This window comes from Pelobates fuscus, chromosome 7 (assembly GCF_036172605.1).
Source record: "Pelobates fuscus isolate aPelFus1 chromosome 7, aPelFus1.pri, whole genome shotgun sequence".
NCBI lineage: Eukaryota > Metazoa > Chordata > Amphibia > Anura > Pelobatidae > Pelobates > Pelobates fuscus.
The window spans coordinates 183,682,656-183,706,522 of NC_086323.1; the positions used below are offsets into that span (position 1 = coordinate 183,682,656).

Here is a 23,867-nt window from a genome sequence, read left to right on the forward strand (position 1 = left end):
GCATAGTTGTGGATTTATATAGTGCTTAGTTTTCCTTGTGGCAATGTCTTTACAGTTTTCAGATAATGCTACGTTTTACTTTTTTTTTTTTTTTTTTTTTCTAGGATATTTTACTCAACTGGCACTATTTTTCCCTTTTTGTAATTTTTAAACAATTAAGTGGTTATTGTACTGAAGACTTTAATTATGTTTTTCAATCTGTAGTGGTCATTAAGGATGGCTATAATTACGGACTTGATGGAAAGAACACTGCCATCATGGTATTTGCTCATTGTTAAATTAGTTGACAGTAATTTGTTAGTATTTAGCAATATTAGATCTTTCTTCCTCTTTCTGGAACAGATGAGATACACGTTTCAAAGGCATGGCAGGTCTGTTTTGTCATATTCAGCTATTTGCAAACAGATGGTTCTCTGAGCCCAGCAATGCTACCTACTAGATGTAATCATTTCCATATTTATGGCAAACATAACTAAAAGTTACGATCGCCAAATTTATGGCAACTGTAACTCCTATTGCTTGTCTAGATTACTTTTCCAACTTTTTGAGTACGTGGTAATGAAGACCTGTTTATTGCAATCACACCTATGTTTAATTATGGGGAAGTGGGAGATAATTTGGACATGTACAAAAATATAAATGTCATGTGCAGTAATCTATTAACATTGATAAAGTTACATTCTTGAAAAAATATATTGCTCTCCTTTTAGAAATTGGTTAATGATTTGTTTAGTAATTAGTATTCTGTTGTTGGTGCATGTTTTTACTCTTAATGCACATTTTCTTGTTGTTTACCGTTAGGGTCAATAGAAATCCATGGTTTAAAAAATAGAAAATTAGATTTAAAAAAAAAAAAAAAATTATTTATTTAAATTGGATTTATTTTAATACAATGCTTTTGGATGAAAAATCTGTCTCGGATAGCTTTCTATTTAAGATGCATTATAGTACAAGGGTTAATTACATGATTTTTCTATTACATGACGTAAAGTCATGATTTTATTAAAGACACGGAGGCGAGTATTACATATCCCTTTCTTTACTCTCCACCAATAGCAGCAAAGAATACAAAACGGAATGAAAAAATAATGCAAACATGGTAACATAGGCCACTCCCAGCCAAGTCCCAGTATAATAGTAGGCACCACACCCTCAGATCTCCCTCTTTATTGAAAATGCGACACACCACAACAGAAAAGTCTGCAAAACCGGAAACCAGCAGACATAATTATTCAGCAAACGAAACATAGAGGGTCATCATTGAGAACACAGGACCATTTAATCCACAACAGGAAACCAATTCGGAACATCCAAGGAACAGCTCCAGGAAAATAATGCTCCTCCAAGGTAGATGAAAGAGAAACAGGACCGGATCATGCTGTGAAAACATAAAGAACAGGAGCCCAAGGGTTAAATCAGTACCATAGACCAACAACAAGGCCAGAATTATTATTTTTTTTTTAATTCTTTATTTTTGCGTGCGTAAAGGTTACAAGACAGCTTACCTCGCCACAACAGCGTTTGTAAGCCGAAGCATGTCATCGTTACAGTACAGTTATGGCATTTAAACAGTGCACAATTTTTTTTTATGTAAGAAAGCTTACACATATCTAGGGTCAGTATTGGATACTTATAACATCGATATTTACTGGTTTGTTCTGCGCTTTTTGATGAGGGCTATGTCTGTGACTCTAGTTCCATGCTTGTAAGAGAATTATGTGTAAAGTGGCGTGGGGTGGCGTATGTTCGCTGTAATGGGTACCAGGGTACCGTATAGGCTGTTATGGTCTGTGTCGCTGTATTGCAAGGTACTTGCTAGGATGGTAGTACCGCTAAACATAGCGCTATGGAAGTGCTCGGCGCAAGCGTAGGCCGTGCAGGGTGGGTGTTCTAGTGTAGCATGAGACATCATAGAGATATATAAAACATAATACATAAAACAGCTTTGCTATCATTTGCAATTAAAACGAGTGTTGCGCTAACAGTATTAATGATCAAAACTTTAGATATCGCGAAGTCATGCATAGTAAAGGTGTTCTGAACACATCCAGTTAGTTAACAAGTTAACACTGCTATCTATGGTATGAGGTAACAATTAAAAACCACATGCTGGATCGATACTGGCAGAGTTTACTTGAGGTTTGTCTCAGGTCAGTCCGTGTACTAGGCCGCAGGGGAGGCGCCGAGGGAGTCAGAGTTCTTCAGCCAAAACCCCTTACCAGCCATCGCGGACAGTTCATCTCATGGTCGGGTGAGGCCAGTGCCATCGGGTCTGCCGGTGGTGCTGCTGAGTGCTGGTCCCATGCGTCCCAGGGGTGTAGTTTGTGAGGCTGGTCAGTGCCTGGAGGGTTACCTCTGTGCTGAGTTGGTGTTGATTGCTTTGCTGGGTGGGAGGTTGCACGGGTGGGTCGCCGGGTCCTGCTTTGGGGCTTGAGGTCGCGGGCGTTGCTGTGCGTGGACCCCATTTCTGTTTCCCGTCTTGCTGAGCGGTGTTCCTTCCTTCTGGAGGCTGCTTGTGGGTTACAAGGTGGGTTAACCCGCAGATGGCGCCGGGTGGCCGGGCGTATCCACGCCATTACTTCCTTCATCGCTAGTATGTAGCTTTGCCTCCGGGTTTTGAACTTCGCCCGGAGGTAAGTGCTTAGCCGGGTCACAAATTCCATTGCGTGCTTAGGAGGCTGAGTGGGTAATCGCTTAGTAGTAGCTTGCTCTTGTGTTGCCATCTTGGCCAGGTTCGATTTATCTTGTTTTGTCTCTCGCTTAGGACCCTCGCCATGCGGTATCATGAGGGGAGGCAAGTTGCCGGGTCTGGAGCATCCAGAACCCAGGCTTAAGTGGGCAAATGAAGGTCGATGGGGCAGTGTGTGTCATCGTGGTAGGGACCGGGATTACCCCCGCCGGTCCATAGGGGGGGGGGACGGGAACTCATATTCTGCCTTGCCGTGCTTGTGGACGGCGGGAAAGCGGCCGTCTCAAGGCCAGAATTATTATAGGCTTAATCTACATCCCATAACAAACAGCCCATCCCAAAACTCTAAACCGGTATAATCAAAACCAAACATCATAAATTGTCAGGGTACCTGAAGTCTCTACTCCGAGAGAGGCAGAGACTTAGACGTCTATCCCTCCGGACGGGCTGTTTCCTCTGTTCCTCGCGGTCCTCCCGGTCACGTAAACGCCGGCCGCGAGGGAGTCACTTCCTTTTGTAGCAGGACGTCCGGAAACCGACGTCATGACGCCAGCCCGGAACGACCTGTCACTCAATCCTTTAGAGACTAATCAGATCTCGTCGGAGGCGTGTCTCTCTCTCCGAGCCAGGGTATTTAAACTTGCTTCTCCCATTTGCCCCATTTGAGCCTGTCTAGTCACACAATGCTCTGGTATTTTCTGTTATCCCTTTGGTTCCGACCCGGCTTGTTTGACTTACTCTGTTTACCTCTGTTATCCTTGATGACCCGGCTTGTTCCTCGCTTACCTGTCCTCTCGTTCCCTCGGCTTGTCTCTGACCATTCTCTATACTCTCCTTACGTTAGTCCGGCCATTCTAAGGTCCGGTATACGTATCCTGTACCTGTTTGTACTCTGCGTGTTGGATCCCTGTCCCGATCCTGACATAAATACAATGCCCCACTTACCATACCAACTAATCCAATCACCTATAACAAACAATACGGGTGGGAAAGACAGAAAGCAAAACTGAGATATTGCTTCATAATGGGTGGCACAATACTCACCTCCGTGTCTTTAATAAAATCATGACTTTACGTCATGTAATGGGAAAATCATGTAATTTTATTACAAAACATGGAGGTTCATATTGCAAGTTGAAAGCTGCAGAAAACACATGAGTAATAGGCCAAAAATAAAATTCACGAAATGTAGATTCCCGCGACCCATCGGCTATCCTCATAAGGTCCTCCAAACGTGCGCCTGATGCCATAATTGATGAGGCAGAGGCTCCCCTAACAGAATGCGCTCCAAAAACAAATATCGATACCAGCTTGGTTCAGAATCCACTTCAACCATCAGGACAGCGTAGCGCTCGCAACTGGGGCAAAAGGGGGACGAAAAGACAAGAAAAGTTGAGGTGTAGATGCAGAACGATGCAGCCTGGTACGATCTTCATATTCGCATAAACACGCTACCGGGCATAAAGCTGGCGTCGAAGGGAAAGTTGGATACGATACCGACTTAATAGAAGTCTTAGTACGTCTGAAAATACCTCCGGAATGTATGATCTGGCATCAAAATCCAAAGCATGTACATCCTACACCCTTTTGCAAGAAATTAGTCAAAAGAGACAAATCAATTTAGCCAACAACTGGCATAATGAGATCCCGGTTAGAAGACCAGGCAGAGAGAAAAGACAGAACAACCGAGGCATCCCAAGTGGATGAATAACGCGGCCTATGCGGATGGGAAAGACTAGAGCCGCGTAGGAGTCGACATACTAAAGGATACCAGCAAAACCACGGTGGGTCAAAGATATGGCTGACCTGTACAGATTGATCTTCCGTAAGCCCTGCCAGGGTAAAACAGAGAAGTCAGGAATTCCAGAATCGCTGTTACAGAGGCTGAAACGGGACTCACGTCCCCAAGCTCGCCATGCTGACCCATATGATAGTCTAGTTCCGGGAGCCCATGAGTCCCCTGAAATCTGCCATGCCATGAGAAAGAGGGATCCGTCCACCAACAGAGGGTGACAACCACCTCCTGGATCGTGAAGCAGGCCTGGGAAAGACTGTAAAAGCCTGGGACAATCCACCGACATGTACAGAAGTTGAGGGAACCATAACTGCATCCCCCAAAAAGGAGCCACAAGCACCAGTTCGGTTGGTTGGCGTTGAACCTGAAGGAGCATTTGTGGAATAAAGGAGAAGGAGGAAACGCGTACAGGAGAACCCCTTGCCAGTCTTGCAGGAAAGCGTTCACTGCCTCTGTCGCCGGGTCTGGTCTCCAGCTGAAACACCATGGGAACAGAGTATTGAGCTGTAAGGCGAAGAGTTCGATAACAAAATGACCCCAGAGAGACGATACAGTGGAGAACACCTCTGCGTCCAATTTCTAGTCGCTGTTGTCTGAAAGATACCATGAATTCCAATCCGCCTGGACATTGTGTAGGCCTGGTAGATATCCCGATTGGACCACCAAATTCAGAGAGAGACAGAACTCCCAAAATCTCGCCAATCTGGCCAAGACTGCAGACTGGGTGCCACCGATGTGGTTGACATACCTCACCGCCGAAATGTTGTCCATGCAAAACTCCAGAACCCGCCAGAAATTCCAACGTGTTGATGTGGAGCCGGGATTCTGAATCCGACCAACGACCTCCTGTCGACACACCTTTGCAGTGAAGACTCGCGTCAGAGTCTATGGTGAACCAAAAATCGTCCTGCCGTTCCATGCAGCCAGGTTCACGATCCACCACTTCAGTTCGTCCCTCGTTTCTCCATCCAGGCTAACCAAATCTGTGTAAGAAGCGCCCTCTCGCAGATGAGCTATATTCAACCTTTGGAGTCCCCTGTAATGGAAAGGGGCGAGGAACACCGCTTGGATAGACGATGCCAGCAGGCCGATAAGCCGTGCCAAGTGACGCAGTGTGATCCTCAGATGGAGGAGCGCCCTGCGAAGTTCCTTGTGAATTGTCCGAATCTTGGAGAACGGAAGGCTCAACGATTCCCCCCCGAATCCACAAGGAAAACCAGAAATTTCATGCACCTGGATGGGTTCAGGCAGGATTTTTCCCAGTTGATGAACCCAAGATGACTGAGCAGGTTCACAGTCCATTACAGATGGTGTATGAGGACGGATCGCTCCTGAGCTATGATCAGGATATCATCCAGGTAGACTATTAGGCAAACGCCTCTACTGCGGATCCAGGCCATCACCGGGCGCAGCAGCTTCGTGAAGCACCAGTGCGCCGAGGAGAGACCAAAAGGAAGACATGTAAAGCACCAAACTCTGTCCTTCCAATGGAATCAAAGTAGATCTCGAAGTTTCGTTTACCAGCACCGTCAGGTACACATCCTTCAAATCTAGTTTCGCCAGCCAATCTCCATGCAGGAGTAGGTCCCTCAGAAGATTGATGCCCTCCATCTTGAAATGACGATGGCGAACCATAGCATTGAGCGGGCGCAAGATGATGACAGGGGGCATTTGCCAACCTTTCTTTTCCAATAGGAATATATTGCTTAAGACCCCTTGGGGGTCCAGAGGGCCCAGCTCGATTGCCTCCTTGTTGCGGAGAGCAGACTATTCCTCATCGATCAACCTGGGGCCTCTGAGTGAGAAACAGATTGGCCAAGGAGTTGGAATATCGCAAGGCGTACTCTCGAGTTCTATTTGAAAACCTCAAACTTTGTCGAGTACCCATTTGTCTGAGGTAATCGTTGACCAGACTGGGAAAAATTGACCGAGTCTGCCCCCTACACAAACACGAGAAAAAACTTGATGTGTATGTAAACTTACTGTATGGTTGTCTTGAGCCGGTTTGTCCACGGAAACCTCTCGACTGCCATAGTAGCCCCTGGGATGGGAAGAAGGGGGACCGGGTCCTCATCTCCTGGAAATTGGAGCGGTGCTGGAAAGAGCTTCGTCCCGAGCCACGGGACTTGAAATAGTTGCAGCCGGACAGACTGCCCCTGAATCTGATGGCCCTGGTAGAATACCATGAATACCCTGGTAGAATACTTGGAATACCCTTTTCATTAGGCCTTATCCATGGCAGTAAATGCCCCTAAGAAGCGTCCCAGATCTTTAATAAAGGAATCGCTAAATAATAAGCCCTGGGCTTCTCTACCAGCTTTAGTGAGGGTGAAATTGGCCATCTTGGGCTCTATTATAAACAGGATGGCTTTACACCGTTCCATGGGCAGGGAGGCATTGACACTCCTGGCGATGCAAATCGCTCTCTGGACCCAACCACGGAGTTCCTCCGGGTCTACCATCCGGTTTTCATCTCTGGCATCCTCCGCCAAGTCAAACAATTTTTGACCAAACACATCAAGGTGTTTGTCGAGGCACGATCTATGTGCCGAATCCAGTCCTTTGCGTGGGTTCCAACCCAATTTAGCCAGAAACTGGGTCATCCTAGGGTCTACCTCCGAGGTGTCACATACTTTGTTGGGCACTACAGGCCTGGAACACTCTGCCCTAAGTTTGTTGTGGGCCACTTTACTGAGTGGGCGCCATACCCACTTCCCAAGGTATCGGGCCACATGGTCCGCAGGGAGCCACTCAGCTGACCTCTGATGGTGGAGCTCATCAGGATCGAATAAAGGCTCACCCAATGGGTCCGTGAGGGCAGTCCTCGCATCCGCGGAAGAAGCAGCCCCCAGATGGCCTCCGGACATCTTGAGAGGTCAAGGCCCAACTCAGGGTAATCCCTCTGAGTGTCTCTTAGACCCCTCAATTGACCCTGTTTCTGAGTAGGAGCTCTCGCACATTACCATCACCGCGCGCGTTCTGCCTGGCACGGAAAGGCTCTCTTGCGTGGATTGGATAAGCTTTCTGGGGCGACCTAAGGTACGCCAGTCGTTGGGGTTCTGAAGGAGGAGGTATGTTTGGCTTTGCGTAAGGCCTTCCTGGGTGCCACACCTGAAGCATCCACCGCTGGACACGCGTGGTGCGCAGTGGAGCAAGTAAATGGAGTGTCCGCCAGACACGCGAATAGGGCCTGTGATATAGTTTGAGACGGGGCTGATGACATGGACCCCATGGCCACCATAATGGCCTCCGTAACTGAGCGTTGTAGCGCTGAGGTCTGTGCCCCCTTGTTGTGGCCAGACAGGTCCGTAGCGGGGGTCTCCCCACAGGGCTCATGGGGTATCCATCTCCCCAGTGGTAGGTGAACAGGCAGTTACCCTAAGTTTAGGCATGATACAATGACCCACACGAAAGAAATATAAATATATATTAATTGAAACTCCAACAGCTGTAAAGTAATCAGTACAGTAAGGGTTAATCACCCAAACTATGCAAATAAGGGAAAAGGTAAATCGAGATCTCACCAGGGCCCAGGCCAGCAATAAATACACGAGGCAGGGAAGGTAACACGAAGGAGGGGGGGGAGGAGAGACAAAACGGAAGGAAAAACACTCCCCAAAACTGGCGAGACCCGCGGGCGGCTAAAAACTATTACTGAACAGGCGCGATCGGCTCAGGGTTTAACGCATCCAGTAAGTCGAAAACCCGTGAACGGGTAAGAACAGCTGAGCATACGGTTACAAGTCCGCGAACGCGAAATAGCATTCGCGAAGAGAACACTGCTGTGAAACAAGCAGTTCAATCAGGCAAACAGCCAAATGCCAGCCCCACACTGGGCGAACGGGGCCAAAAATGGCGCCGGAACGGGACTCCAGGGAGCCCCAGAGACAGAGGGAAAACACAGGGGCACCAAGAGAAAACAGAGCAGGACAAGACAAAGGCATAAAAAATTCAGACTGCAGGTACCAAAAACAGAAAAACCGCAATGTATAGATAAAAGAAAAATATAAAAGTGAGAAAGGATAGGGGTACAACAAAAGACCCCAAACAGGAAAAAAAAAGAGCGTTCAGCTGGTATGGGATTCCGAATCTACCATAAACATAGCAAATACAAACTGAAATACATGTAATATAACAGCAAATACTAACAAATGGCAAAACAAAACCACAGAGCAGGGTAAATTAGGTACTCCTCTTAATAGGGAGCAGCAAAGAAAGCTGAGGATATGAGGTGCCTACTATTATACTGGGACTTGGCTGGGAGTGGCCTATGTTACTATGTATGCATTATTTTGTTATTCTGTTTTGTATTCTTTGCTGCTATTGGTGGACAGTAAAGAAAGGAATATGCATTATGCGCCTCCGTGTCTTGTAACAAAATCAGCATGAAATAGGGATTAGTTGTGTAGCATGAGGCTGTAAATGTATGCTCAACATTTTTGGTAAATTAAATCCATTAACCAAAGTTAATTGAACTTGTGTTTTCAAACATTCACTTTGTCAAAGCAAAAATGAACAAGTTTTAGAAAAATACCTAAATCGCATTATCTGCAAATCTATGTATACAGAATGAACAGCTTAAAGGACCACTCTAGTGCCAGGAAAACATACTCGTTTTCCTGGCACTAGAGTACCCTGAGGGTGCCCCCACCCTCAGGGACCCCCTCCCGCCGGGCTCTGGAGAGAGGAAGGGGTTAAACTTACCTCTTTTTCCAGCGCCGGGCGGGGAGCTTTCCTCCTCCTCTCCATCTTGATCGCGACGTCATTGGCTGAATGCGCATGCGCGGCAGGAGCCGCGCTCGCATTCAGCCGGTCGCATAGGAAAGCATTTACAATGCTTTCCTATGGACGCTTGCGTGCTCTCACTGTGATTTTCACAGTGAGAATCACGCAAGCGCCTCTAGCGGCTGTCAGTGAGACAGCCACTAGAGGATTTGGAGGCTGGATTAACCCTCATTATAAACATAGCAGTTTCTATGAAACTGCTATGTTTATAAAAAAAAGGGTTAATCCTAGAGGTACCTGGCACCCAGACCACTTCATTAAGCTGAAGTCGTCTGGGTGCCTAGAGTGGTCCTTTAAGGGTTGTTCCAAGAACCATAACCACTGGAACAAGTTCCCGGGTATCTGTCTATTCTATGTACCGTATATACGCGAGTATAAGCCGACCCGAATATAAGCCGAGGCCCCTACTTTTACCCCAAAAAACTGGGAAAACGTATTGACTCGAGTATCAGACTAGGGTGGGAAATGCAGCAGCTACTGGTAAATTTCTAAATAAAATTAGATCCTAAGAAAATTATATTAATTGAATATTTATTTACAGTGTGTGTATATAATGAATGCAGTGTGTGTGTGTGTGTGTGTGTGTGTGTGTGTGTGTGTGTGTATGACCCTCTAGCTTCGCTGAAATTTTTTCAGATTTTTCACACACAAAACTGCACGGCCACTGATGACAAAATTATTATTATACATTTGTGTTCAGCGAAGCTACAGGGTCAATATAGGTATTAACCATTTCATTTAGACAGATTGGTTTGTTGCTTTTAAGACCATAGATAGTATAGCAGCCCAGGAATGAGGATTATCCCCATCGTGGCATACTATTTGCAAAAGTATACAACCCAGTCTAGTTTTAAAAATGGGGAATGTCCAGTATGGGAACAGTGGCCCAAAAATGCATACCATATGCGTACGTGTCTTGTAATGTATATTTTGATTGTTATTGTTGTACATTTTTTCCACCATTTTCTTTCAAAATGTATTATTCACAATATTTATTATTACATTTATTGTTTTTACTTCATTGTACATGCACATTGCATTTTCGCTGTTCATTTTGTAAATCTGATGTGATAAAAATCACTAAATTGCTTATCTGTATCTCCTGTTTACAGAATTATTTAAAGGACCACTCTAGTGCCAGGAAAGCATACTCGTTTTCCTGGCACTAGAGTGCCCTGAGGGTGCCCCCACCCTCAGGGACCCCCTCCCGTCCGGCTCTGGAAAGGGGAAAAGGGTTAAAACTTACCTTTTTCCAGCGCTGGGCGGGGAGCTCTCCTCCTCCTCTCCGCCTCCGTTCCTCCCCGTCGGCTGAATGCGCACGCGCGGCAAGTGCTGCGCGCGCATTCAGCCGGTCGCATAGGAAAGCATTCATAATGCTTTCCTATGGACGCTTGCGTGCTCTCACTGTGATTTTCACAGTGAGAATCACGCAAGCGCCTCTAGCGGCTGTCAGTGAGACAGCCACTAGAGGAAAAAGGGGAAGGCTTAACTAATTGATAAACATAGCAGTTTCTCTGAAACTGCTATGTTTATAAAAAAAATAGTTAACCCTAGCTGGACCTGGCACCCATACCACTTCATTAAGCTGAAGTGGTCTGGGTGCCTAGAGTGGTCCTTTAAGATGGGTGCATGTTGCGTTTTAGCAGCTCTCAAGCTTAAATTTCTCCATAAAACCATACTGTTCGCAAATGTGGATGCTTGGTCTTTTACATGCTATATTACGAGCTTTATTGAGAGGCCTTTTTAACAATTTCATTTCAACGTTTACCCCAACTGTAACCCGAAATATCAAATGTAACCCAAACACTAACAGTAGTGAGCAACCCGAACACTGAACACTAACCTTAACTTAGTGTTAGAGCTTTTCCCTCTGCTGATGTCACTCCTAAAATCTTCAGAGGGATTCCATTACACGTTATCATGATGTGATTTAAAGCCCCTTAACAATGCAATTACACACACTGATCAGCTCTGGGCAGCATGCAGAGCCTGGTGCTCATCACTCTCTGCAGTGGTTAAGAGCATTGCAGGGAACTTGTAGGGAGACACAATCATGGTATTCTCAGAAACCTTGCTTCTTCCTCTCTCTGAAGGAATCCATAATGTCACCAGCCCATGACTGAATATACATGCTCGGCAACGGTCCAGTGTCGTTATTTGTGATTCCCTCTGAGAGACAGAGACTAGATTGAAGTCTAGATCATCAATTTTGACAATCTCAGCCATTCCAATGCTTCGCCATAGGAAAGCACTGGGAGACAATAGCACATGCACAACAAAATGCCACAGCGCCATTTTAACTTATCATAGAGATGCATTGAATCAATGTAATCTATAGGGAACATTAACGTCGGTGCTGCACAGTGTGAAGCCCTGATCCAGGAAGCACCTCTAAAGGCTGTCTGAGTAACTGTTGCTAGAGGTGTCACCAGGCAGCAATGTAACCAGTGCCTTTTGTCAGAAAGGTCAGTGTTTACATTGAAAAGCATTCAGGGACAGGATATAGACTTCAGAACAACTACATTAAGCTGTAGTGGTTCTGGTGACTAGAGTGTCCCTTTAAGGATTTTATATTTGGCGTTCATTTCTCTGGCTCCTAACTTTTCTTGCTTTTCTTATTGTGATATTATTCAGCTCCTCTTTATTTATTTTTTGGGTTGTGCACAGATAACATTGCCCCGAAAGCAGTAGCAAGATCTGCAAAATACACCTAGTATAGATATAATATAATAGATATAACAGTACATTTTTTTGTTGAAATATATAGGTGAGCGGAAACAGTTTGAGATATGTCGGTGTACCTGAATGAATTAACGAGTGAAGGTCTGGTTTCGGTAGCTGACATTAGACGGGAAAATGGTCTGGGGTCGTAGCAATCGGCGCCAGTCCATTGTGTCCCTAGACAGGTTGGGGTAGAAGGTCAGGGAATGGCACTCAAAATGTAGGTTATATCCCTCCCCTTGTCCGGGGTGTGTGTGTTCAGTCTAGAAAGTCTGTATCAGCCGTCCAGCGGCATAGCTTTAGCTTGTTTAGAGGTAAATAGTGTGCCAAATAGTCTGCGGAACAGATGTGGTATTTCAGTAGACTCTATATTTTCAGGCAGTCCGCACACTATAAAATTTTTCTAGTGCCTTTTATCTACCAGGGATGCCATGCTTTTCCGGTTTTCTGTTTGGGCCCTCTTGAGGGTCGTGAGTTTCCTGGTCTCATGCGCAGCAGTGTTGAGCTCTGTATTTTGCAGACGCGACAACACTCTGCTGATTTCTTCCTGGAACAAGCCAATGTCAGCTGCAATATTGCGGCTCATCAAGCATGTCCCTTAGCTTCTCTTCCGACACCGGAGGTTTCTCCACGCGTTTAGAAGGTTAGTGTGCAGGTCGGGATGGGGCCCTTGTGTCGTAGTCGCCTGCGTCTGAGACAGATGCCTCACTAGATGAGCGGTACAACCTTTCCGTCAGCGACGCCATTGCGGTCCTTCTGAGAGTTTGGAATTCCTCCGCAGAAGTTCGCCGATATCGGTGATAATTGAGTGTTGATCCATCTTATATTTTTTGCTGCGGCGCCACTTACCCTCAGGAAGTTAAGCTGCGGAAATTTGCGCTGAAATATTAGTTTTTTCTTTGTTTTTAGTTGATTTTTGCCAAGTTTTGTGTGGCAAACCTAACCACTTCAGACTAATCTTTTATATATCTAAGGGTTGTCCTCGAAAAGCTGGTTAACTTTTGTGATTTTATGTGCTCGCTTATAAATGTGATAGAGGGCATTCGTATGCTAGGGGCGTGAAAGCCGTTAGCATTCATATGCTAGTTTCACGAACAGTAACTTTCAACACTGTTCGTGAAACGAACAAAGTACCGAATGGGAGACCACACACAGGGGGTCGTGTGGCTCCCATTAATAGATCTCAACATTGTCCAGCGTTCCCCAGTTAATTGATTCGCGGGGTGGCCGCCGTTCGGATACCAACCACGCGACGGTGGCCGTCTTGTATTCACTTTTAGCCCAGCGGTGGGAGAAATGTCTTGCATGTTCAGTTCCCCATGTAGTCCCCTACTGTATATCCCCTGTAAAAGGACTAAGGAAACCCCTTGCATGGGGAACCACATAAATACTGGAGCATGTGAAAAAAATAGTCAGTTGACTCCCAGAACTGTGTTTCGTCCGGTTACTGAGGGGATTTGGGAGATTGCCTTAATTTCAGCACTTTTCTTGGATTACTTTATTTTACTAGAGGAGATATTGGGATTTAATACTGCAGCTCCGCTACAATTGGTGGCAAGCGACGGGATCCAACCGTACAGCCGAAAAGCGGTGTTGGGGCAATTGAAACTGCCGAACGGGAAAGTGGCAATTCGTATGCAACAAAGAACCGAACCCAGTGGTGAATGGAGACAGATTATACTGCATTGAAATGGCAGACGTTGAAGGAACTATTAGAAGCCACGGATAAGATGGCCAGTAATAAGTCAAAAGCTGTGCTTATTGCCGAACTGATGTCCACCGGTGTTTGGTCGTCGAGTACCTGGAACTAAAATCGGCTACTCGACGGCACGAACACCGCTATACTTCCAGACCATTCGGGAACACCAGTCTTTCCGTACTTTTCTTCAAAATGTGCATTCGTGTGTTTTTTTGAGAGTTCATGTTAAACTGTATTTTATGTGGCGTTCGGTTGATTGTGCTGGGATCTGAGCGGTAATCTACCGAAGTATGCGCTCAGATCCCAGCTATCTACCTATAGGTAATTCGGTACAATAGCCCGAATAATGGGCCAGTTATGTATTTTTAAGTGAAAAGTCCGGTTCTGCTGTACGGAGGGATAATCCACTTAACAGGATCTTCTCTGGGAGTATCTCTCTTGTACAGCAGTGCATGGTGGGATGAATGTCTTGCATGTTCAGTTCCCCATGTAGTCCCCTACTGTATAATCCCTGTAAAAGGACTAAGGAAACCCCTTGCATGGGGAACCACATAAATACTGGAGCACGTGAATAAAATCGTCCGTTGACTCCCAGAACTGTGTTTCGTCCAGTTACTGGGGGGGATTTGGGAGATTGCCTTCATTTCAGTGCTTTTCTTGGATTACTTTATTTTACCAGCGGAGATATTGGGATTTAATACTGCAGCTCCGCTACATTCTGCTCGGAGCTCCACAGAGATGCGTCCTCTCGATATGGCTGCTAGCTCCGCCCCCCTCAGCTCCTCTTTTTTTATTTTTATATAGCTATATTTTATTTATCATTAAATAGTATTTTTATGCAACCAGTTTGTAGATATCCTATATTCCTCTGAATACTATCATTGCCTGTGAAGTGGGCAACTAAAGGTGCCTAATATGGCCTTGGGCCATGTGAGTTGGCTTGATTCATAATTTTTGTTTCTTACATATTATGTTGGCTTTGTGTAGATACATTCCCCCTCTTTTTTGCCTTCTGTAGATAGATATTAAAGCGGCACTGTCATGCCGAACTTACCTTTCCTCAATCGCTTCCTCTTCTCCCCCTCTCTCAGGATCTGTTCTTATTTTCTTCCTGTCTTCTTTAGTTTTCTTTAAAATCATAAGACAAAGTAGGGACTCTTTGCCTTCTGGAGGTTTCCTCAGCTTGACCAGTGGAGGAGCAAAGTGTGCTTCATTTCCGCTGGTCAGAGCAATTTTCCCACAATCCTTAGCTTTCCTCCCTGTTCCCACAATGCTTCCTGTCAATATTGCCGAACGTCCTGTCACTTAGACAGAACGCCGGCAAAACTGCCGAATTGCATCCTAACAGAATGAGAACAGTTTCTCCATTCGTGTTAGGATGCAATTTGGGACATTCGGGGATGTTCGGATCGCAATTTCATTGGAATGAATAAAACTCCGATCCTATTCGTGCTGTGGCTGCATCTTGCAGCCGCTTAGTAGATAACTCCCTAATTCCCACGGTATTAGGGAGCCATCTACTAAAAGGCTGAAAGACCTAAATTGGTCTTTCAGCCAAATTTACTAATACTAAGTAAAGATTACTTAGTATTGGTAAATTATGCCCCTACTCGCTATACCGCCTGTGGCTACTCACTGTTTAAAAAAACAAAAACAAACGACTAACCGCCCCCCCCCCCCCTGCGCGGGCGGGTGCCCCCTAAATAACAATTGGGGGGGGGACCTATTGTCCTCCCCCCCGGCCCCCACCCCTGAGCGGTGGGTGGGGGCCCTATATAAGAATGGTGGGGGGGGGGACTACTGTCCTTCCTCCCCCCCCCCCAAGCGGTGGGTGGGGGTCCTAAACAACAATACGGGGGGGACCTACTGTCCTCCCCCCGGCCCCCCTGAGCGGTGTGTGGGGCCCCTAAAAAAAAAAAGGGGGGGGGGACCTACTGTCCCCCTGCCCCTGAGCGGCGGGTGGGGGCCCTAAATAAAAATTCACCCCCCCCCCCCAATCAAGGTGACTAGGGGTCCCAAGCCCCTAGTCACCCCCCACCCAAATAAAACTATCCCCTACCTACCCTGCTTAACCCTAAAAATAGTGAGGGGGGAATAAAATAAATAACCTGTAAACAAAAATTAAACTTGCCATGTGACGTCTTTTTTTTTTCTCAAATCTTCATTTTTCAGCCCCAAAAAAGGCCAATTAAAAAGCCATCATACCCGTTGAATTTAAAATAAAATAAAAAAACACGACGCTAAAAAATTTAATCCATCTTCATCAATGGAGGTCTCCGCTCAGACTGAGCTCTGCAGGGCAGGGGAAGGCTTACAAAGCATTGCCCCGCCCTGCAATTAGGCCAAGAACACTCTGATTGGTTGGTTTAAGCCAATCAGAGTGCTCTGTGTCATTTTACACAGCGTGGGAAAGTTCTTTGGAATTTTCCCACGCTGTGTAAAATGACAAAGAGCACTCTGATTGGCTTAAACCAACCAACCAATCAGAGTTTTCTTAGTCTAATTGCAGGGCAGGGCAAGGCTTTATAAGCCTTTCCCCGCCCTGCAGAGCTCAGTCTGCGCGGAGCCCTGCATGGGTGAAGATGGATTCATTTTTTGAGCGTCAGGTTTTTTCTTTTATGTCTGGAATTTTTTTTTTTTTTTGCGCTCGGGTTTTTTCTTTTATTTTTAAGTTCGACGGGTATGATGGCTTTTTATTTGCCCTTTTTGGGGGCTGAAAAATGAAGATTTTAGAAAAAAGACGACGCCAAATGGTAAGTTTAATTTTAGTTTACAGGTTAGTTATTTCCCCCCTCACTATTTTTAGGATGAGGGGGGTAGGTAGGGGATAGTTTTATTTGGGTGGGGGGGTGACTAGGGGCTTGGGACCCCTTGATTGGGGGGGGGATTTTTATTTAGGGCCCCCACCCGTTGCTCAGGGGTGGGGGCGGGGGAGGGGAGGACAGTAGGTCCCCCCCACCATTCTTATATAGGGCCCCCACCCACCGCTCAGGGGTGGGAGCCTGGGGGGAGGACAGTAGGTCCCCTCCCCCTTATTGTTTTTAGGGCCCCCACCCACCGCTCAGGGGTGGGAGCCTGGGGGGAGGACAGTAGGTCCCCTCCCCCTTATTGTTTTTTAGGGCCCCCACCCACCGATCGGGGGGGGAGGACAGTAGTTCTCCCCCCACCCCCACCATTCTTATATAGGGCCCCCACCCACTTTTCAGGGGTGGGGGGCCGGGGGAGGACAGTAGGTCCCCCCTCCTTATTGTTATTTAGTAGGTTATTTTTTAAACAGTGAGCAGCCACAGGTTGCTCACTGTTTAGTGGACATGCCCCTACTCGCGGTATAGTGAGTAGGGGCATTCGGGAGATTTTAATCTCCCTTATGCTATTATGGGGGTCATATTGACCCTCATAGAGTGAGAGGGGGACCTGGGGGGCTTATGAAGTGGCGGGGAGCACTGCCGCTTCTGTCTTTACATATTACAAGGAGGGAGCTGCGAGCCGATAGCTCCCTCCTTGTAATAAACCGAACGAACACTGATACTCAGTGTTAGTTTGTTCATCTGATTTTTCTATTCATTCATTCGTCTGTCTGACGAATGAATGAATAGATTAAATTCCCGTTCGCATGTCCAGGTGTTTCACTGGACATGTGCGGGAATCTGTCTGTCTAGTGTGGGCAGATGACGTGTCCCACAGGGACTTCACCTACCCACACAAAGATGGTGGCACCCTGAATATAGATCGGGGCAGAAAATAAAGATTAAAAAAGAGGTAATATGGGGGCATTAGGGGAATTTGGGGGCAACTAGGGGGCCAGTTAGATGTAGTGGAGGCGGGAGGGGGGTTTAAAAACAAACAAAACAAAAAAAAACGGGATTCAGCCATGACCGTGCCGCTTTAATTGGAAATCTGTGTTAAAATTTTTTATATATATTTATTTATTACCGCGGTGTAACTCTTGCGGGAGGTTGGGGTGTGACAATAAACCTGATTGCAAAAAACCTTAAATAATATAAAATAAAATAAAGACTCAAAAACTGGTGTATGGCCTTTAGTTTTAAAAATCTATTTATTTTCACTTTTATAATGTGGTGACTGACCAGCTTCCATAAAATTTAATTCTGAATAGAAGCCAATTAAACAGAACAAATCTCAGCACCGTTCACAATTGTCTGGGGACAGGCGTGTCTTCCCAAAGCTGCCTGCACCCCCGAAAAACCATGGCTAAGGGATCGGATTCATGAATGAGTTATAAAAGGACTTTGTGCTGCACCAAGCTCATTGGTCAGTCTGGGGACACTAAAAATGGCTGATTAACAGGAGCCCCAGGTATCCATTGATTGGTTAGTGATGTGAGCAGGAAATTAAAGGATCACTATAGGGTCAGGAACACAAACATGTAACAAAAACACACTGTAACATAAACACATTAAAATACATAACTTATGTTTCACAGAACTGAACCCCCACATGTGGCATATCCCCAGATAGCTTGGATCCGAGCGCTCAATATATCCGAACAGCGCTCAGATCCCATGAACCTAGTAAAATTGCGATGGGGTTCAAGTGTCTATGGAGGTCTCTTTTGACCGATCACAGCATGGCTTTCTTGCCCAAAACAGTTTCACAGAATTTGGCTGTGTGGCCGGACTATTTCCCATGTTAAAGTCAGTTCAACTAGACGAACGGCAACCGTTTGTGCAAATGTCAATGTTAAAGTGGCGTTTGAATTGTCGAACGCTGTTCGACTCCCGTCAAAGTTCAGAGAAGGCAAATTTCAACGGTGTCCGTGGCGTTGCGTGTCCGATTTGAGTTCTATGAACTCGACAGCCAAACACCGCTGAACGCGTTCGACTAAACAAGATGGCCGCCGCCACGTGTTCGACTATATGAACGGCGACCACCCAGCCGTTCGTCAATTAGCTGCGGTTAACCGCAGCTCCTGGGAGGTAAATGAGGGACACACTCCACTGTGTGGTCCAGCTGTTCTGTAGACTGAACTGGGGGAAAAAGACAAAGAAAAGCCCTTTCTCCAGTCTGTATCCCAGTCTAATACATGGGCCATAGTCCTGGGGCAAGAGGCTGGCAAGCAGGCCCCTCCAAACACCAGTGACGAAGGTGCTTTCGTCACATCCACCATTTAGGTAGTTTGCCAGATGACAGACTGACCATCAGGATAACTATACACAAAGTATTGCTGTAGCACTTGCAATCTTGTCCTTACACTATAGTTCTCTTTAGTCGTCCTGGCACCGACTAGGTGATCTGTGACTGTAGCAAAACTGGGTGTCACATAATTCATGCATCTATCAAAGAAAGATCACTCCTAGGATTTTCATTGGAAAGTATATAACAAAATCATAGGTGTCTCAACCTATCATGGTCTCTGACAAGATATATATATATAAATATAGTGAAATACTGTATATACTAGAGTATAAGCCGAGTTTTTCAGCACATTTTTTTGTGCTGAAAATCCCCAACTCTGCCTATACTCGAGTCACTGTCTGTATTATGGCAATTTACATTGCCATAATACAGACTGGGGGCTGGCAGCGAGCACTTACCTCTCTTGCAGCTCCTGTCAGCTCCCTTCTCCTCCGCGCCGGTCCGTTCAGCACCTCTGTCAGCTCCCAGTGTAAGTCTCGCGAGAGCCGCGGGGTCATAGTGCGGCTCTCGCGAGACTTAGTGTGAGCTGACAGAGGAGCTGCACGGACCGGCGCGGAGGAGAAGGGAGCTGACAGGAGCTGCAGGAGAGGTAAGTGCTTCCTGCCAGCCCCTCTCTTCCCCCCACTGAACTGCCAATGCCACTGGACCACCAGGGAGTGAGAGCCCCCCTCCCTGCCATGTATCAAGCAGGGAGGGGGGGACAAAAAAAAATAATACAAATATTAATAATAATACAAATAAATAATAATAATTAAAAAAATAAATAATATAACAAAAAAAACTATTAAAATAAAATAATACAAAAATAATAAAAAATGCCCACCCCCACCAAGGCTCTGCATCACACACTCAAACACTGCATTCATACACACTGCATTCATACACACTGCATTCATACACACTGCACTCATACACACTGCACTCATACACACTGCACTCATACACACACACACTGCATTCATACACACACACACTGTAAATAAATATTCAATTAATATATTTTTTTTAGGATCTAATTTTATTTAGAAATTTACCTGTAGCTGCTGCATTTCCCACCCTAGTCTTATACTCAAGTCAATACGTTTTCCCAGTTTTTTGGGGTAAAATTAGGGGCCTCGGCTTATATTCGGGTCGGCTTATACTCGAGTATATACGGTAGATCTTTTGGTTAATAAAAAAAAAAACTAAACGAGCATAATGAAAGTTACAAAAAGAAAAACATATGGCAGAACAATATTTTTTTATATGATTTAAAAGGTGAAATCGATGTGGAGAAGTGAAACAAGATGCGCTGTCCCTCGAACACCTATCTTTTATTTCCATAAAACATTCTGTTACATGATTGATATCATTGTCTGATAAAATAAACTTACCTCTGGCATACCACCCATTTATAGAGATAAAGAAATTGTACTGATTTTTACAAAGGGGGGAGGGGAAATTATTTAGTGTTTAAAAATGAATATGCAAAGTGACATAAACAATTTGGAGTTTTTTACATTACCTTTATTAGTGCAGTGTTCCTGTTTTAAAACTACTTTAATGAGACATCAAAACTTATCACATTTTGCAACTCTGTTATGCGTAGTTTTTATGATTTAAAAAAAATGATTTAAAATTAGCCAATCTATCTTCATTGCCGTACAAAGAAATAATGATTAAAACTATGAGACCAGTTTTTCCTGTTTTTTGCTTGAAACTGTTTTGAGACTAGATACTTTGTACTTCTAGAATTACAGGTTTAGCAGACACAGGAAATGTGGAAAAAAGGTTATGCTGCGTTTTATATATGAAGCATGCTATTCATCTTGTGAGTCATCACTGCTGGTTCTGCTCCAAATCCTAAATCTGCTTTCTACATCTTTTATAAGTGTTCTCACCCCACCCCCACCTCACATTTTATACTACTTTATGCCTTATAGTAAGGCAATATTATTTTGTATGAAAGTTATTGAAAACAAATGTACATCAAGAAATAGTGGGGGTAATTCTCTTGTGTAGTGGATTTGTATTTCACGACTGCCATTGTCCCTTCCCTGGATTTTTAATTATGTCTAATTACCTCGATATTTAAAGGAAACTTCCAAGCAACATAACCATCACCGTACAGTTTTTAGAATAGTTGTACTTCTTACCTGGTGTCTGCTGAGCGCTGCTTCCTATCTTCACTTCTTCCGTCGGAGAGTGATCTAGTCCTAACTCCTGTTTTCTTTCCTTGAAAGTTGAGGAGGGGAGATGTGCCTGGTGGGCCTCATATACTTACAATGATGGGTCTCTTGGGCCCTCCTGGCACCTTAACGAGTGTTGTGATTATCATATGTAAGAGTATTCCTTTAACAAATGTGCATTTGTATAGTGTGGAAATAAAATAAAATGTACACACTGTATGGACACTATAGGATTCGGAATACAGGTTTATATTCCTAGTGCTGTAGTGTTCCTTTAAGAGAAAACAGAGTATCACATGAACCATTGTAGGTGATCTTTAACCCCTTAAGGACCAAACTTCTGGAATAAAAGGGAATCATGACGTGTCACACACGTCATGTGTCCTTAAGGGGTTCTACTTTTTTTTTTTTTTTAAATATTGTCCAATATTCCGAGAAACAAACAACCTATTTAAAACCTCTCTGTCTCATTGATATTCATTGTGATTTCATAAAATTACTATCTTTATGAAGTACTTATAAATACTCAGAATGCTGACAAAAAAAAATCTTTAAGAAATGTGGATGTGCTAGTAAATGCCCCCACACACACTAACATCTCTTGTCCAGTCTCTAAGCTACTTTTTGCAATGGGGATGACAAAAATGTAAAAATGTTAACACCACTGATATTGATGTAGGCCTCATTGCCCTCTCCACACAACCAATAAGTGTGTTGGGGATAGCTGGGTTATGACTCATATTTGTGGTGCTGGAGTGAACTGACTCTAATTGGAATTGTCTGGCACTGTTAAACAGTTATAAAAGTAGCTATTAAAAGGAACACTATAGTCAACGAGATCACCTCATCTTATGGCATGGGCACAGTGTCCCTGTCTTATTAACCTTGCAGTGTAAAATATTGCCATTTTTGAGAAACTGCAATGTTTACATTGCAAGGTTAACCCCTTAAGTCCGGAGGACGTAATATTACGTCCTGCAGGAACCGGCTCTAAACGCCGGCGGGCGTAATATTACGTCCTCGCCATAATGGCCGCCCACGTGGCCGGCGCTAATCGCCCGCTGCAGATCGTGGTCGGGGGGGATGCCTGGCCCCCCAGGCAACCCCGCCTGTGGCCGGTGACCGCGATCTGCAGTCTCTGATCGCAGTGACAGGCTGTCACTGCGACCAGTATTAAGCATGTGTCAGCCGATTTCAAATCGGCTGACACATGCGGCCGGCGGCGTTCCCCTTCTGCAGATCGCGGTCGGGGGACTTACCTGGCCCCCCAGGCAGTCCCCCTGGGGTCAGTGACCGCGATCTGCGAAGTCTGATCGCAGTGACAGGCTGTCACTGCGATCTCAAAGCACTCTGATCGCAGTGACAGCCTGTCACTGCGATCAGTGTTACATGTGTCAGCCTATTGGCTGACACATGTAACTGGCACAGTGATCCCCCTGCAGATTGGAAGGGGGGAGTGCTTGTACCACCCAGGCACTCCCCCCTGTGGTCAATTACCCAATCTGCAGGAGGTGATCACAGTGACAGGCAGTCACTGTGATCACTGATCCTGTGTGTCAGCCAGTGATGTGAAATCACTGGCTGACACTGTCATTGCCCCCCTGTCCTAAAATAAAATAAAATAAAATATTAGTTAAAAAAATTACAGTTACAAATAAGATATACTTAGATCATATATATTATATATATATGATCTAAGTATATATATATATATATATATATATATACACATACACACACACACACACACACACACACACACATTTACACATACACGACGTGTATTTAAATATTAATATATATATAAATATATATATTAATATCAAATTACACGTAGACTGATACTGATCAAATATATATATATAATGTTATATATATATTTATATATAATATAAAAAAAATATGTAAATACGTAAAAAAAATAAAATTAAAAAAATATTTAAAAATAAATAATTAAAAAATATATAGATGTGTTATTTCGTTCTAACTGTATTGTGATATTAATATATATATTTATATCAAAATACACGTAGAACAAAATAATATATATCATAATATATATATATCTATATACATAAATATATACGTATATATCACTATATATATACCTATATATAAATAAAAATATTAAAAAAAATTATATATATATACGTATATATATACACATATGTATATATATACATATATTAATTCTACACATATATTTATGTAATAATTTTACATAATTAGGTATCCTAATTAATTACAATTAGCGGGACCTGCCTGACAACCCATGCCGAAAGTATAGGGAATTTAATTTGCTAGCACTATATTTAACCCTATAACTTTCCAAGACACCATACAACCTGTACATGGGGGGTACTGTTTTACTCGGGAGACTTTGCTGAACACAGATATTAGTGTTTCAAAACAGTAAAATGTATTACAACGATGATATCGCCAGTAAAAGTGACGGTTTCTGCATTTTTCACGCACAAACAGCACTTACACGGACGATATTATTGCTGCAATACTTTTTACTGTTTTTAAATACAAATATTTGTGTTGAGCGAAGTCTCCCGAGTACAACAGTACCCCACATGTACAGGTTTTATGGTGTTTTCAAAAGTTACAGCGTCAAATATAAGGCTTGTGTTTCATTCTTTTCACATTAAAATTCGCCAGATTGCTTACGTTGCCTTTGTGACCCTATGGTAGCCCAAGAATGAAAATTACCCCTATGATGGCATACCATTTGCAATAGTAGACAACCCAAGGTATTGCAAATGGGGTTTGTCCAGACTTTTTTAGTAGCCACTTAGTCACAAACACTGGCCAAAATTGGCGTTTTTTGCATTTTTCACACACAAACAA

The 23,867-nt window shown here is 44.4% G+C and overlaps 1 protein-coding gene across 1 annotated transcript in view; it reads left to right on the forward strand.

Moving 5' to 3' along the window:
• The window catches only part of IMP3 (IMP U3 small nucleolar ribonucleoprotein 3), a 103,144-nt gene that overhangs the window by 13,619 nt on the left and 65,658 nt on the right, over positions 1-23,867 (forward strand). The gene's annotated exons all lie outside the window — the stretch shown is intronic.